This window comes from Ischnura elegans, chromosome 7 (genome assembly GCF_921293095.1).
Source record: "Ischnura elegans chromosome 7, ioIscEleg1.1, whole genome shotgun sequence".
Classification (NCBI taxonomy): Eukaryota; Metazoa; Arthropoda; class Insecta; order Odonata; family Coenagrionidae; genus Ischnura; species Ischnura elegans.
In genome coordinates, this window is record NC_060252.1 from 85,804,517 (window position 1) to 85,820,573 (window position 16,057).

At 41.7% G+C, this 16,057-nt stretch overlaps 1 protein-coding gene across 1 annotated transcript in view; it reads left to right on the plus strand.

Moving 5' to 3' along the window:
* Window positions 1-16,057, plus strand: part of LOC124163029 — a 295,123-nt gene that overhangs the window by 251,861 nt on the left and 27,205 nt on the right. The gene's annotated exons all lie outside the window — the stretch shown is intronic.

Consider the following 16,057-nt stretch of genomic DNA (forward strand, 5'->3'; position numbering starts at 1 on the left):
TTATTTATCGTTTGGAGTCCCTCGCAGCATGTATTACAAACGCCCCTCTTTGATCAGTGTGTGATAAAATCATTTATCCTCTAATTTTGGGAAGTTATAGGATATGCAAAGGCGACCTATGAAATATTTTGAGAAATCTCACTAACTTCACTTCTCTATCTTGATTAGTTAGATAAATTAACGAAAACAATTAATTTTTGCATGTTACCAAAGCAGTTTTTATTTTATAGACATGGCTTTCTTTGATGCTCTTGAGGAATATTTCGGTTGTATAGATTAAATCTGATTCAATTTGAATGCTTCTTTTTTATGTTGACGGCTTTTTTAAACTTGACGTATTTTGTCCTTGGTTGCAGATTTATCTGCAAGTAATTGATGAAGTAGTATGTTGATGTGGGTTAAGTTTTATATTACTCATGACTCCTACGCTTTGACGCAAATTTGATCAGTTTTTGCTACAATTAATTTTTTCTAGTAATGTACTCTTTAATAAATATGAGATGTGTTTGGGTATAGTATTGAGTCTCGTGAGTATCAAATAATTTTTTTATGTACGAGGGTTATAGCTTGGGAATATATTTTTTATTCAAAATTGTATTTACTGCGTCTCTTTTGGAAAGGAAATGTAGATGAACTTCCTGTCATCCCTGGGCTGTTTCGTGCCTTGTACTCCTGAGTGTGTGTATTCAAAGAGGCGCGTGTGACACCCGACAGCTTCTTGAAGGACTTTTTTTACAGGAGGTGGGGGTGGGAGGAGCTAGGTGGGAGAAGTAAGATGGCGAAGGGCGTCGGGTCCGCGATGAGATAGTGTTGGGGCGGCCTTGACTGGCTGTGTGTATGTGTGTGTGTCCGATGGAATCGGCGTCGTCGTTTCAACCTTTATGCGTTTAGCTAGCTGTTCATTTCCCCTTTCACGACCGAAAGGATTTGCTGCTACATAATGACGTCCTGGTCCGGTTAATGCGATTGTCTGTATGATAGTTGTACTTAAGGGGACTGCATAGAGGAGGCCCAATACCATTCCTTAAAACGGTGATTTCTGTTTCCACTTCGGTCGCTTTTTTTATCAGTTTAAAAAGATGTCCTCCGCGCGGTGATGAGTGCAATGCGTTCAATTTTTTGTGATATTGCGCATTATTTTGTTCGCAATTACGAGGAATAGCATTGAGCTTTGATTCATTTGATGGATAGGCATGGATCCCCCTGCCAAACGCCCTAGAGGGGGCTCGCAGGGTATTATGTATATGTAGATCACATCATCATGTATGGAAAAGTCAGTGAGAACCACTAATTATACCTTAATTTCCCGTGATACTCAGTTCACTTTGTCTGAATTTCGAAACCCATTTAAGTGACGCGAATGATTTTTTACGCGGTGGTTGACAACACATTCAGAGGCCGACTTGAGCATCTCCTTATGTAATATTCGTGGTGCGATGGTTCGACCTAAAGTGAGCATAGAGTTTTTGGCGGTCGGCGATGCGGATTATATACCGTGATGTAATTGACTGTCGTCGATTCTATGCCTGAAAATCAACAACTGTTTCAAGCTAACAGAGTTACACAGCTTTCATTTGAATTAGGGTGGGGGCAACTGTAGAATAGGGGGGCTTCAATCTAGTATTTGATTTCTTGAGCAGTTAAGAATAAACATATTTCAGAGCGACAAACATGGGAGCTTCATCTTGGAACTTGACTGTAGTTCTACGTCCAGAGAAACGGTAGAATAAAGAGATTTTACGCTGAGCGGATATTTAAATGAATGCGTTCGTTTGTCATTTACGTATTCGAATTTTCGCCGTCCATCATTGATATTTAAGTACCGGAATAGACTGATTAACCTTTTGCCAAAAACCTGCCTTGGTACTTGGTTAATGTCAGATTCCTGTACTACGTGCGCAGGAATGCACGTTAAAATCCTTAGTAGAGAAAATTTTCCGTCTCTCGCTGTTATCAGTATGTTGCCAATAGCGAATTTCTTTCCTCCTTCTTGCCCTTCCAACATATGGTAGTATCGTTTCGCCCCTGATCTATTACCTCGTTCGCCATATGCTTGAAATTCCGATGGAAAGTCAGGCGAAAATGTACACTATTTCGTTGGCGTTAGGTCAGGGGCTCGCAAAATCTGATCTCTCCGTACTCCACCGTTCCCGCTGATTGCACTCGAGACAGACGCTTGATTCGGATCACGTTCGAGGGTTCTCTTCAACATGATAGCATTCCACTATCGTGTGACACTGCGTGCTTGGAAACGTTTCGGACTATCAAGCGTGATCTCTATCATGCTTTCGGCGAGTGATTTAATTTCATTTTTGTTGCTGTACTATCAAGCTGCCCGCTTTTCGTAGTAACTAGTCCTTCGCCTATCTCGTTTAATGTTGCAGTTGAGTCAAATACTGTGTTAGAATTGGCAGTCATTGTGAATGGAGCGTGTGGTGGAGGACGAACACTTGCTATGCCAAAGGAGATTATTTACCGGGAATAGTGAGGAAGGGAACGGAGTTCATGTAATTTGGGTCGGATAAACTTGAGGGGGCACACAGGTTTGTGAAAGTGAAAATCAGCCTCGGAATATAGGGGTGCGGATATAAATAGTAAATGATTTGTGTTGCCTCATAAATTAACCTATTTTTTGTACTGAATTACCCATATGGCAATTCATTTTAATTAATTTTCCGAAGGTTTCGAACATTAACATACTTTAGTATGTCATTGGGAATGTGATGTTGAAATAGCTTAAGTGGGCATTGAATTTTGGAATAGGGCCTCTCAGACCTGTAGAAAGTCTTAATTGGGATTTTCTGAAGCCATTAAGACAATGGGAAGGATGTATTCAAAAAGGTAAAGAATTGGTGTCGTGCACGAAGACACAACCTTGGGGCGTTGGTAGATATTGCTTCCCTCAAAGCATCAACCACAATCTTAGCACACAAGATAAGACTCAGGCACCGTCAGCTGCTGTTCCCATGTTTCCGGTGCTATAGGTTCAGCGCTGTTACAATGATTTCCTTTACAGAATATCCGCGATCGTTGTGTTTATAGATTTCTATATTCGGGGTAGTCTAAGAAAACCTATTTTAATTACAAACTTTTTATTGACTCCCTTTTTCGTTTGTCGTCCTATATGGGCCATTTATCGCAGTTCAATTTTAACCCACTTTCCTATTCAACTCGGAACCAGATGACAGTGCAATATCATATCACTTTTATTATGATTCGAATTGTATCTCGATTTTTTATTTAGAATTTAAAATTACGCATCGAGATTAGTTCAATAAATGAACCCCAACACCCGATGGCAGTGCTGTAATCACTAAAAGGAAGGAAGAGAGTAGAACTTGACAATATTTTTGTTTGCCTTTTTTTGTAATACCTGCTTCTCTAGTAAGCGCATTTATTTATCAGGTACTTTCTAAATTTTCTTATCTTTCTTAATTTCTAATCACTTATCAGGTACTTGATTGTCACAACTCTGAAATTCGCTTTGGATGAAGGTGGCTTGATGGTGTAAGTAACCAGTGCCATAAATGATCGGCAATTGGGAGATATGGGTTAGAATTCCGGCTAAGCCAAATGATTTTTTCATGACGAATTTCATCTTGGTGTACATAACATACATAATAGTATTAATATATATTAAATAGGGTGTTAAAGCGGAACATGAGCCCGACGTTTTTCGTTAATGAAGCAATTTATCAAAGACCCGGTCAGGCTCATTGAAAACTTATTTTGTTCATGTTAGTTCTTGAGAAAAACATTGCTATTTTATTAAAATTTTATTTTTGTGTTGTGATACAATTTTCGTGCCATTTAGCATTTATACCTTCTTTTTTCTAATATGTAGCAGCTTCTCCAGTAAGTGTACACGCTTATCATTTACTGCATTGATGTTAAGAACAGATAGAGTGATACAGTGGCATATGCGCCCAAAGTTGTTCGCTGCACGTGAAGAAATTTATTGAGAGACTCGGTGAGGCTCGTTGAAAAATTATCCTTTTCCTTTTAGTGCGCGAGGAAAACTTTGTTTTTTTATTATTTATTTTTATATTTTAATATCATCTTCTTGCCTTTTAGCATTTCCATTTTCTTTCATTTTTCAATCAGCTTCCTTGAGGTTAGCCGGACGGGGCAGGCTGGCCCTGGCGCATTCAAACAGTATGTGATGACGAGTGGGCGGAGGGGGTGGTGGCCGTTGGCTCGAGTTAGCGGAGAGCGGTTTTGATTTCCACGAGGGGAGGTTTACATGGCCGAGGACAATGAGCGAGCATAATGAGAAGGCGCTAACAATGGCCCACAGTCACGTGTCTCCCCGCCACCGCTGGCTTTCCTTCCATTTTCACCACCCCTCTTTTTTACACCACTTCTCTCTCTCACTCTTCCTTCTGCCTCCCTTTTTTCATCCGCGGAAACTGCTCCCCTGGCGGCGAATGAACGGGTTGCGTATTAAAAAAAATAATATGCGAGCTGAGCTCTTTTTTCCTCGCGTGGTTCTTTTCATTCTCTCCCGGTCCACCAAGCTGTACACCCATGATATTATGGTCGAGGGAGAGAGTTTGTGGGCGACAATTATTGTGCCTCCTTTTTTATTTGGCCCCCTTGTGCCTGTTTCCGTGGCGTATCCGGAAAGTTTTTTTTTCGTGACGTCGATGTCCACCTTTTTTCCGGCGATGGAAAGGTTGAGCTGCTGTATTTTAAACTGTACTGATGGGTGGTTTTTATTTGTTCACTCCGTAATAATGTAGGTAAATATTTATCATTGTAATCAGTTGGATATTCATCGGTCGGACCTTATGTTCCACGGTGCCGAAAGTGCGTCAAAACTTGATTCTTCATGTGCACCTGCATGAATGTTTACCTTTGTTTTTTTATAATTTCTACATATTTTGTTTACCATTTGGTGCGCATTCTGCATGGCGGTGGTTGGTTATTCCTGCCAACCGCCTTGGAGGTGGTCATCAGGGTGTAATGTAAATGACGATTTAGCAATGATTGATTAATTGTAAACAGTCACGACAATTGAGCTGTAAACAGATATCTACGACTTTATCATATAATCTCATGGAAAGTAGGTTTTTCTTAAAATCACAGTTTAAAGAGGCGTATCGGGGTTGCTTTGTCAATTTTCATCATTGTAATAGCCTACAGCTCTGCTTTTTATGGTACTTTAATTATTATTCCTGCGTCCCATGGAGACCACGAAATCTATGGGAAACCAATCAGTGCGGCGGAGTATGACTACACATGGTTGTGGTTACTGGCATCCGTAGTATACTACCAAAACCCGCACGGTGCACCTTACACTTCGCGCTTTAAGTTTTAGTCAAGGTAGTGGATAGGCTTTGATTCACATTACCTTGTATTGTAATTATTCGTGCTATTTTTTGAAATAGTGAGCGCGTTGTTAGTGCCTTCGTTGTAATCAGTTGAATTATCGTTGTTGATGTCCTAGTGTTGATCCAACTCTGGTAGTACACAATACCAGTGGCGTAACTATGAGGGGGATAGATCCCCCCCCCCCCCGAAGCCTCAGAGAAATAAAAATAATAATCAAAACTATTGTCTAGTTTGGACAAATAGTAAATTTTAAATAACCTTTGAATGAAACCCAAATTTTAAGTGCCAAAATTAAGTAAAATGTTTTTGCAGTCATGTCGTTTTTACAAAATTTTCCCAAACTGGGGGGGGGGGGGAGGAGGGGGGAGGTCGCCCTTCCCCATTCCCCCTCAAAGCATAGTCCTAGTTTAGCCGTTGCACAATACTGAAATAAAATAATAATTCAGGAGGGGGATTAAATTTCTTTAGTGCAAAGGTTGAGTCACAATTCTTCGGAATATGGAAGTCATGATTCCGTTTTGTAGATAAGTATTTCCTCCCTGATTCTTTGGAATCCTAATATTTTAGAGATTGTACTTTTTGGGAGTACATAAGGAAGTGATGAGAGGTATAACTTAATCCAAACTTTCTTTGTAATCCTTTTGCCCGATGGAGATCTTGAAAGTGTGAGGATAATTGTTCATTGTATGCCCTGCAATTAAAAAATATTCTCGCTTACGCGCGAAGTGCATCCAATCTAATCCACGCACTTCGAATTTTTACTATTTCCCGTGTAAACGTCTGTTGTATAGAAAGCTGTCGGGTAGTTTCTCAATGCACTTGCGAGAAATTAACTCAAGCAATTTTTATGATGAAGTTATGATTAATTTCAAAGCGTTTTACTGATTGACACCCTCCGCTTTAGCTGGCAAAGGTTGGCGAACATAATTCGAGCTATTTGTCAAGGAACAACTCCAATGCATTCACCTACGACTTGAGGGAACAATGTAGTTGTCATATCTCAAGCCGATTCACCGAGGGAAAGTCTGGCTGGAGCGCCGGAGTCGATCGGTTCATGCCGATAACTCGAATGTTATTAACGACCTTCCCCTCTTAGCTCCAGCGTTGCCGCCTCTCTCGCCCACAAATACGCGGACATGCTCCGTCCGATGAAGGATTTTTTCCTCCCTCCTTCCGCGCCCGACTCCGCCGAGAGGTTTTAACCGCTTGATGGGAGATTTATCGCGGTAATTAACCGAGCCGCGCCTAAATATCAAGGGCCTTCTCTTTAAGCAGGGGGGTGTTCCTCTTTACTTCTCCTCCCCTTTTCCCCGCCTCTCTTCCCATTTTGTTTGTGTGCAGTAGTGATTCCCCATATCGGCCTTAAGCTCTCCTCGTGTGTTTGTGCAAGCCTTTTGTGTTTGCCGTCAGTCAGGCTCGCTCACCAGCCCGGAAAGTTCCTTCGGATAAGCATCGCCCCCCTTCCATCTCCTGTGTGCCGGTCACCTCGCTCCGAACGTGAGAGATATTTCGAATTTTTTCGCTTTCCCAGAACTTGAAGTATGTCCAAGCAAAGTCCTCTAGGAGGAGAGGATACAGAAATTTTTTCGCATATTTTTATCGGTATCCGCACTCAATGTCGTTTACCTTACTTGTTCCGCATTTATTGTTATGCTTCCAATACATATTTTATGAGGTTTGCAATCTTTTCCGTAGTATAGAGTATTGGCGAAGTACCGTACGGATTTTCTTTACTCGCCCGTCCATTGCAGTTTATGGCATTATGATTTTCCATTAAATTATTTTTTTCCTAATAACTTCTATGGGCATTTTGATTTCATGTCTTATTGACCGAACGATGTTGTAGGAACTGTCCCTTTTGGCGTTGGTTACATAATGATGGGTGTATCAAAGTTATGATTCACTGCTTAAATGACTGAGAGATTTTTTTAAACATTTTCGTTATCAATTGAATGTTGCTATATTTTCGCAAGTTTTGCTTTGACGCTTACATTACTTCTAATACAAATGTAATACCTTACTTTCCCGAGGATTCTCGTTGATATAGAAAACAACCGGAAATTTCCGTGTTAAAAATCATCATAAACTTTTGGTATGCCCGAATATCTTATGGATTTCAGTTTATAGGTCATAGGGTAACTTTAAATCGATCCACCGTCAAAAGAATGAGTCCTGTGGTAATGTCCTCTTAATCTTCTTAAGGTGGAAATGGAAAAATTATTTTCGTCGCATGCAGCAGGGCAATGAGTCAAAACGGTCAATTTGAAACGGCATTATGTTCTATAATTTACCCCGTTTCGTCATGATACCGTAAAGGGTAATTTACTCGCGGCCTTGAACCGCCGCTTGGCAGTGTGACTCTGCGGAAATATTCTCTTCCTTAACTTTGTGTGCCTTTAAATTAACGTTGATTTATGGGTGTCAAAATTTTATCGTGCTTGAAATCCTCTTCGCTGGGACTGGGAACAGCAAATGTCGCATTTTTTCGCAAGGTCACCTAATTCAAAATGTTTCTTTATCTTTCATCAAACATCAGGGAAGATTTTTTCGTATTTGAAATTTACCGTATTTGACGGAATATAAGACGCACCGGCATATAAGACTTACCCTCATTCCGGTATGGCACGCACCAGAAAAAAAAGTCCGCGCGAAGACACGGCACTCCTACAACTTAGTTAGTTCGTTTTAGATATTATGCGATCGTATAATTCGAAGCGAGATATCAAACAGGCTTGATCGAATTAAAGCGGTCAAGCTCGCTCGATATCTCGCTCCCAACTCCTTCGATATCGCAGAAGCAAGCGAAACGATAGTAATATGCAATATCATTAATAAATGATAAATAACATCCATAATTTTAATGAGCTCAATAATTACAATGAAAACAACCATTCTTCAGTTGAATAAAAATGTATTAGTAAATATAATTGAGTCAGTGTTGAACTTTGACCCATGGAGGTCGAAGCTTCGCGTGTAAAGGCCGTTTTACACGGTACACGGAATTGCGCAATCTGACGTACGTGCGAAGGCGCAATCAAAATTGCGTCGTGTAAAGCGGTGAATCGTCAGAACACATTCGAGAATTCGTGGATGCGAGACGGCAAAATAGCCCCTGTTCTAGTTTCGTTCATGCATTCGCGCAATTCCGCGCCATTTTAGAAATTAATGCAGCTCTAACCTGTGTCCCGTGTAAAACAGCCTTACGGCGAAGGTGATTTTTTTGAGCTTTTATTTTGAAGAAAAAGTAACGTTTCATATGCCATCAAATACGTTATATGTGTACTCACTAAGGGTATGCTCCATTATTTTTAAGATATATCAATATTTGCGTATGCTGTTTCTTGAGTGTTTCCGCAATGTCGGTTGAAGCGTTAAATGACTTGACGAGTCGGAGAAATCGCCGCGTTCTTCCCCTCCGCTTGGGTATTAAGGGTTAAGGATTAGGTGTTGGCGTGGTTCATCGGTAAATAAAATTAGTGGGGGCATTGAGGATCGATCCTTCCCGATTTTAGATTCTCTCAGCGGTAATAATGGCTTTTCTCTCGGATTATTTTGGTCGAGTGCTATTTTGGGTCGCCCTTCCCTTTATTGAATGGTTATTGGCAATTGGATTTCATCCGCCAGCCACTTCAAAGGAGTAGGAAATAATGTTGCCTTCGGTAGCTCCATGAAAGGGCACTGTAGTAAGGAGAGTTCGTCCTAAGCTTCTCCTAAATCCGCACGAGTTCGGTGAGTGGCCCTAAAACTCTCAAGTGTATTGACAGTTCATACAGTTAATAACGATAAGGTTTTACAAAATTAGCCCCTTAAAATAAACTAAAGGTACTTAGGTCCTAATTTGTTCAGGAGTATTAACTCAGAAAAGACTTAATATTTATGCTTTTATTGTTATGATACATTTCTGTGTCTTGGAAACGAAGTAATTTGTACGTTTGAGTAATATTTGGCCAGAATGAGATGGTTCTAATTACTTCTCCTAGAAATCAATTGACATTTTTAGTGAAAGAAAATGAATAATGACCGCGCAATGATTATGGCTGGATTAAACTCTCTTGGAGAAATAAATATGTTTTCGCTCAATTTTTTTCAGTTTTCAATTACGTATCCCTTCACCAGTAATTATTTATTCATTTGTAATTGATGACCTGTCGAACTGAGCCGCGAATCGCACATAATTCCGTGAGGTGCGAAAGAATTTTGCCAAAAAAATTATCGTGAGTCACTGATATTTTTAATTCGATTACACTGAACTGGAATTATTATTTCTCAATGAAAGTTTTAATATATTAAAACTCTGCGGCGGGATGAATACCTTGTCACATGACTAAATGACTAAATAAATGCCCTTCCCCTTCTCCATGCTCAAATCGTCCTGCAGCGGTTTTATATATTAATTTTTTTATACGCACCTTTTCAGAATTGATGCATGCCACCATTTGGGTGTCAGTAATTTGAGGAAACCCGAATCGCATTGCCCTCTGCGTCGTACATAACCTCACCGTTCATTGTTCGTTGTTAGTTTCGGCATCGCTTAACGATCGACTCTGTTAAATATTTGATGAATTAATTACCTAGATTTCAACCCTTTCCACTAATTGTGCCCATATTTCATTCATGGGCTCGGAAGGCACCCCGTGGTCCGGTGATTTTTTTTCTCCCCCCCAATGAATCATTTTTCACGCCGGCCTCGCCCAGCTGCCGAAATCCATTCGCTTTCGAATTTGGAGCGTGTGACAGAGGACCGGGAAACGTCATCTGCCTTCCCCGGGAAGCGAGTGGACTCCGCTTTGCTTTTGTTTTTTTTTATATTTTTTGTTGACGGGAGGCCCTCCGATCGGGTATCGATTTTGCTGCGAGTGGCGATTTCGTAGAATCTTTGTGTGGACCACTCCCATGCAACCGGCTGCCTCCCTGTCCACGTGTGGCACATTGAATCCCTCCCTTAACTTTGAGCTGAATTTAATGTCAAAAATATGAATGAATATTTACAACGTCTACAAATTCAGGCCCGAAATGATTCCTCATAAATGTTTAGGTTTGTTCGGTAGGGAGTTTTCACGTGATACTTTGGCCGTCTCCAAAATGTAACAAAGAGACCAATATAGGGTGATTGCACCGTATGTTAGAAACTTACGTTGCCAGACCCAGTAAAATCCATAAAGAGAAAGAGAACGCTGCCGATCGGGTGTCTTAAATTATTTATTCAAGGAAATTCTTTTGGTCATTTATCTTTTGTCCCATTTCCAATTGATTGAAGTGGAGGATCGTCGAGATTTCAATAAGAACAAGTAAAGAATATCTAATTTCACTGGGCTAGTAATCACGTGATAACTTTCATAGGTGGCATGTTATGCGATATGATGTTAAAAATGATGATATAATAAATGAGATCCTGCGGAGAGTATAATTATTCCTGACTTTGTTACGATAAAATAAGTTCACATTGGTCCGCGCCTGCTGAGTTATTGTATTCGAGCGTCAATTAACTATCTTATCCTTTATTTGGGGTGCTATTAACAGTTTAGGTAGGCAACGCCTGACACAATCAATTTGATTAGTTACGGTGGATTTGCAAGGAGCACTTATCACCCAGGCTTGTCCCCATTTTCAAATAGAACTTTCCCACTCTAACTCGCTTTAAGACCTATTTCTTTTTAATCTATCCATAATACCTTTCCTCTTCCTTCCTGTTCCGCGTTTGCCTTCCCTCTGACACGATTTTCAGCATCCCCCATCCCATTATTTCTCGCCTCTTCAGACTCTGTCTCTACTCCTTTAAATTTAGGATCCTCCTCGCTCGCCACATCTAGCACTTCCTCGTTCCTTTCCCTTTACGTTCATCTCACTAGGGACTATCACAGCATCCAAACGAGAACTCTCCGCCCGGATTTGTGCGAGAGAGGGAAAAAGTGACCCTATACTCTTTCCTTCCTCTTGATTGGAGCAGGGCCCCCTAAGGTTTTGAGTCTGCATAGCTTCTCGGGAGGTCGGTTGCTACTTTTTCCGAAGGGTGCTCCGTGAATTCTGCATTCCTCTTTCGGGAGAACCTCCGTCCCAATGTCGGAATGCTAGCGATATCCCGGCCGGCACGTGCTACCTGGTACTTGGGCGGTCGGTCGCGGGCGTGCATCTACGTCACTGGGTCTGGTGTCAACACGGGCCTTGGAAACAAACGGAGATGGGGAAGAGATACCAAGTTTTTCGAATGCCAAGACCGATACATGTAACCGTCTCTTTATCGCACTCGTTTCCGCGCTGTAATGTGCTAGTTACCCTAAATAATTTTAGGCCGGCTCAAGGGCGTACCCAGGATCAAAACTAGGGGGGGGGGGCAGGCCATGGTCGTTTAATTTGTAACATTTTAGCATGGAAACCTTAATGAAACCAACATTTTAAGAGTGTTTTATTATTTTTACAAATTATTTGCTTGAGAAAAAACTTATTTGGTTACATGTCTTGTACATATATCATTTTTCGTGAGTTTGAAGAAAATTTCTTGAAAACTTTCGTTTCAACCCAGTCCTGATTTTCCTTAAAGAATTGAGATTTTTGCCTCTTAGGGGGGGGGGTCAGCTGCCCCCTCCTGTCCCCCGCTGAGTACGCCCATGGGCCGGCCTCCCCGCTCACTATGAAGGTAAATCTAGAACCCGCAGGGATCTCGTGAAGAAACGCTATTGAGCCGGGATATGCTAGGCCGAGACTTTTCTACCCTGCTCAACGAGGGAGAAAGGGAAGAGGCGCCGCTGCTATGATGAGCTCGACAACGCCTCAAGGGTTGGGATAGGGAAGGAGGTAAGAGAAATTGAAGAATATCCCGCCGTCATTAAGACGATACGAGCCTACCATCAGCGAAACCAGATTTTAATGTCCCTATAGAGAAAGGGAAGATCATCCCGTGAGATTGATGATCCAGAGATTTGTCACTCCATTACCCAGAAGACGCTGGAAATGGATATGATTCGGTGACGGTGTGTTTTTTTCTGCGTTCTCGATCGAGCGTTGGACGAGATGCGTGTGACCGCCATTTGCCCGTCGTCATTTGCTTCCCGCGTTTCGTCACCGATGACGCGGGAATCCGCGGCGGGGAGGAATCGGGACGCTGCAAGTAGGTTAAAACATTGCGGAGCGCGCAGTGTGCATAAGTGGCCGTAACTCTTTTTAGTGTCGCGTCGGTAGGAAAAGCTCTCGATTCGGTTGCATCAACCAGCCAAACCCACCTATTGGCAGTGTTCGTTTCGCTGGGTCGAGCTTTCGTCGTTCCCATATTTCGCACCGACGGAGTGCGTATAGGAGGCTGCATGATTGAGCGGCCTTGATTACGAGAGGTAAATGGGTTGGAGAAGCGCGTTGGACAATCGAGATGGCTCAAGTGCAGGATTATCCGTCAATCCTCTGCCTATTTAGACTGTTTGAATGCCTTAACAGGTGAATCGTTGGAAGGGCTGTCCGGAAATCAGGATCGGGGGAAAGAGTGTAATATATTTTTATGAAATTTTCAAATATATAGTCTTCTAATTGTCCTCCGTCGATTGAAGACCGTCAAGATGTATTTTTTTGAGCTTGAATTCCTGAATAATGCATTTGAAAAACCGCATTATTAAGCAGGCATATGTGCCAGTAATGGCTCTACCAATGGTAACCATAATGATTTACAAATCATTGGGTGATGAAGGTGGGGAAATACAGGTCACATGAGATAATTTGTCGTAAGATGTAGCTATAAATTTTCGAAGTAAATAAATCCGGACGTATATTTTGTGATTTTGGCCGCATTGATATGCACTTGTCCCTGTATTATTTTATTGCGCGGCTTGGCGTAAGTCATTTAATCATCACTATCATTAATACCCATTTAGGTTGCCTGACTGGTTGTGTAGAGGCATGGGTGACGATGATTACCGAAAAATAATGTTTTGCGGCTTTGAATGAAGCCGAAAAATCTACTCACCTTCTCTTGCGTTGTTGCAGTTTGAATTTTTTGTGACCCATTACTTAGTTAATTCCTACTTTATCATCTTGGAATTTTCAGGGTATATAGACCTTTTTCAACATAAGCCAGCGTGTCAAATACTTGGTTATCATTAAAGAATGGTGTGGTTTTGAACACGGTTTAAATGAAAATCGAATCAATTACAGTTTATGTTTTCTAATTTACCCTCATTTGTCGTCTCAAATGCTTTTTCTCGTAATTAATAAATTTAAATATGTGCGCCCTCAGTCGCTCGACAAGAGAAAAATCGGCGTTGACATTTGCCTTCTCTTGACGAAAGGCGCCAGAGGACCACGGCTTAGTCCCATCCAACGGACTGAGTGCTGTACTTGATGTGCCCTCCTCAAGACACTCAAACAGACAGGGATCGGTCAGTCTCCGAAAAATCTCTAACCCTATCTTTGCTATCTTCCTCTGAATTACTGAAACCACAGCATTCTTTTCTGATAACACTATAAAAAATGCGTATTTGGAAGAAATACCTAGGTAAAATTTTCGAATTTGAGTTGCGGGCAAATGTTGTCCTGGGCGTACCTTCGGTAACCCGAAAATGTCGAGATGTTAAAATAATTTTTGAAACGGGTCGTTCGTCGCCAAAAATTTTGATGACAGGGAGTGATTCGGATCGTAGAACTCTCAGATTTTCTGTGTTGAAGAGAAAAACGTTATAAGTCTGCTCGCACGCTCTCTCCCTAATAAAGTCCAGCATCAGAGCTTCTTCCAATACGTATTTCCCCCAAGTTTCGTAACTCATCGTCCGTCCGCTGGGAAAATCTCAATCCTGCTTCCGCTTACCTCTTGAAAGCATTTGCAGCCATTTCCACCCACGGGCGAGCGGATTTGAAATTTAAAAGCCGCCATTTCGTCGACGCCATAATGTATGCGCCTCGATCACGATTCTGACCGACGAATAAACTCCTCCCATCCGTCGTCCCCACGATAGGCGCGGACTCACTGTAGCTGCATCCCCGGGACATCGTCATCTTCAGGGAGCCCTCCCCAGTGACGGTTGACCGACAACGCCTCCTCCGTTGCCGCTTTGAAGGTAAGAGCGCCACCGTCAGTGCGCTGCGTATACCGACCTTGTCCTCAATCTTCTGTTAAATCAGAGTCGCAACTGTGTCACCTCCTCCGTGTTCTCCCCTAACTTCGTTCTCGTTGGTTAAATAGTTTCCACTTAAATGTAAAATATGATCACCGTTATTTTTTAACAGAAAATATCGAGTCTCGCCAGTCAACTGTTTCGACCGTTTGGTGATTGACATCATCAAGGATCCCGCGATCACAGGTTTATGGAGTTTGCAGTGATACCGTTAAACTGACCATGAAAAAAGGATTGGCAAATTAGTTTTGGATTCGGTGTTACTAAAGACTTATATTTTTTCCGTGGACTCTCTTACGGAATCGAATGTAGTCTGTTAAGATTGGTTCAAGCGCTGCAGGTTTCAGTTAAAAGTTGACGTAGTTTAGCCGGCATCCCGGTGTTTTACTGAAAAATGATGGTCAGTTCACCATCATCATCATCATTAGTCAATAATCCTAGGATTGGTTTGACGCGGCTCTCCATTTCTCTCTCATATCCGCTAACCTTTTCATAGCTACATATTTCTTCTATTTTACATCCTTCATGACCTGTTCGATGTAACTCATTCGGGGCCGTCCCTTACCGTTTTTCACTTGTCCTTCAACGATTGTCTTCATCAGGCCACCGTGCCTCAAAATTATGTGGAATATTATTGAAAAAAAGTGGTCAATGAGAAGAAGAGTTCTCGTTGGTGCTGCTCCGGGTGCTAGCACCGCCCGGTGCGGCTTCCGAGTCGGGTGCTGCAGTGCGTGTGTGTGATGTAGGCGAGCTAAAGGGGTCGCCGGCTAACCGTTTCGTTTTCGTCGGTGCCCGAAAGAATGGCGTCCGTTGCGTCATATTTGCCGGTGGCACGAGTCCGGCCGCGTTGCCCTTAGCGGCACTGGTGACCATAACCCCGTTTTCACGCCGTGGAACTTTCCGCGTTTCAGAAGCATGTGTGTTTCACGGTCGTGAGTCGTGGGTTGGTTCTTCTACCTGAATTCGAATCTTAATTTCAGTAGCGTTCCCGGAAGGATTTATCTGTGCGAATTCATCGACAATTGTGAAATTTATTTATTTCTACCTTAATCGGTAGAATACTATAATAATAATAGTAATTCAGTTTAGCTACAAGTGGGCTATTGCCTGGTAGCAGCACGAGGTTGAAATAAATCAATGGAAAATATGATTATCGGAGAACAAAGTAAGCGATAGAAAATACACATATTGTACAAAAAAATGCATTAATTCGAATATCATACCACTATAAAATGAAGTTCCAGCCAAATAACCCAGTTGCTAACTCTCCAAAATAAATTACAATGGCGTCAACCAAGAATCGATGAACACTTACTCTTAAAAAGTTAAGCATTTGCGGGTAAGATCTTTGAAATATCCTCTGGTAATCCGGTCCACTTCTATTTTTCTCTATGCGGGATGGATTTCTTAAAAATATCTGTTTTTTGCTTCTGGAACTTAATTTTGAATTTATGATCATTCCTTCTTTTGTAGCAGGGTGAGTCCAGCCTTTGACGTATTTCATTCCAACCACGCTCGTTTATAAAGGCTTTGTAGAACACTCATTATCTATTTATGGTTCTTCTTAATTTTAATGGTTTTTAATATCATAGCTGTGACCCTTTCCCCCCCCCCCTCTATGCCTCCCCAGA